This window comes from Sturnira hondurensis, unplaced genomic scaffold (assembly GCF_014824575.4).
Source record: "Sturnira hondurensis isolate 20B ecotype Veracruz unplaced genomic scaffold, ASM1482457v3 Scaffold0001509, whole genome shotgun sequence".
In the NCBI taxonomy this organism is placed as follows: Eukaryota; Metazoa; Chordata; class Mammalia; order Chiroptera; family Phyllostomidae; genus Sturnira; species Sturnira hondurensis.
The window spans coordinates 9,399,494-9,402,893 of record NW_028074140.1 but is presented as its reverse complement, the minus strand read 5'-3'; the positions used below and the strand labels follow the sequence as shown (position 1 = coordinate 9,402,893).

Sequence of the window (3,400 nt, the reverse complement as noted above, 5' to 3'; positions counted from 1 at the left end):
CCACTCTAGACAGGAGCCCCGCCTGTGTCTGGACTCATAAGGGCGCGTCCGTGGAGGAGCGCAGATCCAAGTCTGTGACCCAGGGTGGCGGGGACTCACCTAACAATATTACCAGCAAGGGGAAAGCCAGACAGTTAATTACCAGGCTGGCTTCTGAACCCAGGGGAAACTAAATAGACAGAACTAATTAAAATCAATATTCTTGTGGTAATTGTGAGAAGAAAAAGAGGGTCATAATAAATTTTAAAATGGAGAAAAATAAGCTCTCTCCATTCTTCATGCCAACCTTACCATCTGGACCACCAGCAAAGGCGCACCAATATGGGGGTGTCTCCAGGAACGAGTAAGCATGCGGTAGGGAAGAGCGTGGGCTGACGTCAGCCCACGGAAAGGAGTTCCTGAGCTCCGGGGCGGTGTGGTCCGATGTGGTTAGAGACACTGCGTTTGTGAAGAAAGGGCCGTGCTTACATGAAGAGTTCTGATACCAAAAGTTTTCTTTCAGCTATATGACCTTAAGAAATCAATTTAGCTTAATTTCTCTGAGCCCTCAGTTTTTTCACCCATAAACTAAGAGGGGATGGAGACAGGGGTCCTTCTTTGCGATCCACTCAGTTGTGTGATTCTGGAACACTGTATCTCAGAGGTGCAGACAAGCACCAAGAATACGTGCGTGAAGACAGAGATGCAAATAATGCCCATCCCTTTAAAAAATAATGTTTCTTATTCTGATTTTCCTTGGAAATGGTAGAAGTTTGTCACATTGCATTCTTCACACTAGCGTGTGACCTAGAGAAACCGGAGTTTGGCTTTGTTTTCAAAAATATATTTTGCAAAGTGGTAAATGAAAGCTCGAAACCGTGCCCCAGAACTTAATTATAACACTGTACTGAGTTTCTCTCTAGATTGTCACAGCACTGTTCATTATAGGGCAGATTCTGCGGAAAGGCAAATCTGCCCAAAATAGCAAAAGTTGTCCCAGCACACGGTTCCACGTAGCTGCAAAACATTTCAGTTCTCCTCTTCCTCAATTTAATAATATGCACCAATGCCAGCCGAGCACATATCGTATGTCCATATAATGGGATGCTAAGAAATGGATTTGATAAATCGTGGCTGTAGGTGACAAAGGGAAAGGTGCTTTTTTTTCTTATTATTTATTTTTTAATTGTTAATGTTTTCAATTAGCAATAATCGCACCTCCGATAAACCTCATTGGCTACGATACTGCCACTGCACAAAGCTCAACTGTTAATTTTTATGAGGCATATACACTCATGATAAAACATTTGGAGAAAACTAAAAGGAAGAGTGAAAAGCGAAGTCTCCCTCTCCTCCCTGCCTCCTGATGTTCCCCCACTGGGTGTGCCCCTGGGGCAGACACTGTCAATCATTCTTCACTTGACCTTCCAGAGATACAAGTGTTGTGTGTATATAGCACTCTTTCTTATTTGAAACACAAATGTTAGCACATTTTACCATTATTTTGCATCTTTTTAACTTAAACTTCTTATCTTATATAGTGTACCTCATCATTACATGCCTCATTATTTTAAAGGCACATATTTAATTTTATAGCTAGACATAGTTTATGTAATTGGTTCCTTACTGATGGGCATTTGTCTCCAATCTATCACAATTACAATTTTTGCTTAAGTAAATATCTTGGGACATAGCACTCTGTACCTGTGCGTGTAAGAGTGTATCTATGAGAAGTATCAGAAAGACAGGATTGCTGGGCCTCAGGCATATACATGCATTTGTGATTTTTAGAGATAAGGAAATGGCCTCTGGGAAGGTTATACATTGTTATAACTGGGCGATGAGAGTGCTGTTTTCCTAATCTCTGTGAATGTATTGTCCAATAGTTTTACTCTTTTTATCTGTATAAACAAAAAGAATATTTGTCATTGTGTTATCTTGAAACCCATTTATCATGAGGAAAGCTGTCCATCTCTTAATGTGGTTAACATCTTTGAGTCAGCACTGGTGACCAGAAGAACACTGTCTCTTGATGACCTCCAACTCCAGGGGTGGGACTGACCAAGGCCCCAGCTGTTGTCCTCTGCTCCCAGCCAAGAACTCGGTAAGGCAGGCCTATTCCTCGGGACTCCTCGGATGGCGACTCTCGCTCAAGAACTCCCAGCAGAAGCTCCCCCTACACTACATCAGGGTTCAGGAGACCTACATTCAAACTTCCTTTCCTCTCTCCTTCACTGAGCATCAGACTCATGATGCTCTGAGGCCTGTCCCGGCCTCTGCCCACTCCCTCCTTTCCTCTCCGGTGCATTTCCCCCTGCGCATGTAATCCTGTCTTCATACCTACTTCTCAGTGGACCTAGATGAACACAGTAACTCTTCATAGCCCTTCAACACCATTTAACTGTGGCCCTGAACTTTTCTTTATTGATTTGTAGGCATTCCTGATACAAAAATAGCTTAGCCCTTTTCTGTCACGTGTTGTAATTATCTTTCCTTAGGTGGTCTTAGATCTGTGCCTTAGTTTATGATATCTTTTCCACGTCAAAGCATGTCTAGGATTTCTGAGTAATACATGAGAGCTTCTACAAAAGTGTAGATATAACTCTCATTGTTCTGGAAACCTGGGAACCAAAAAGTTGTAGGCCCAACTCACACCCACATATAAGGGTGAAATAAGAGGAAGAATGGAAGACCTACAGCAGTCGCCGGTCTGTAGAACTTCTGAAATCCCCTTGGGGAGGAATAGCAAGAGTCCCCCACCCTAGGGGTGGAGAATGCTCCTTAAACAGTTCCCAATTATGCTCCATAAAAGGAGCTGTGCAACCGTTACCCTCGGTGGCCCTTGGCTTTTTCTCTCTCCATTTTCATCTTTGGAGATCTCTAACATAGGTGTTGAAGAACACACCCTCAATGAGCACTGAGCAGCTTTCCCCATCCCCTTCCACCCAAAAGTTGTTTTAGGTCTCCAACAGCCACAGTTTTCCTTAGTGTAGGCTAGTTGTTCTTTTCACAATATCACTCTCCTAAAAACTTAACTCGGTTATTATCTGAGGCCTGTCAGCATCTTGTGCCAAGACCCATGTCCATGGTCCTCTCCTAGACATACTTACATCTAGATTTACTGGATTCCTCTGCTCTCTCATCCCCTGCCACCATCACCGTCTCTGTCCTTGTCTCTTCCTCTCTCTGTCTCTCTCTCATCCTCCCTGTGGGGACCACAGGTCTATCAGGTTACAGAGCCACAGCTTTAATCTCTCCTTTCCCAGAGCCATTTTGTGCCATTTTGTGCCATTGAAAGAACTTTTGGGGTATTGCCTCATCACATGGACCCTCCTCCCAAGACACTTTAGTCCATCCAAAGGTTTTAACACATGTGATAACCATACTCTTGATTTGTTATTTGTCATGAGGATGAGTTGTA

The 3,400-nt window shown here is 43.4% G+C and overlaps 1 pseudogene; it reads right to left on the bottom strand.

Annotated features, from left to right (window-relative positions):
• Positions 1-1,071: 1,071 nt before the first annotated feature.
• Positions 1,072-1,242, bottom strand: LOC118975459 (uncharacterized; annotated as a pseudogene).
• Positions 1,243-3,400: the final 2,158 nt, after the last annotated feature.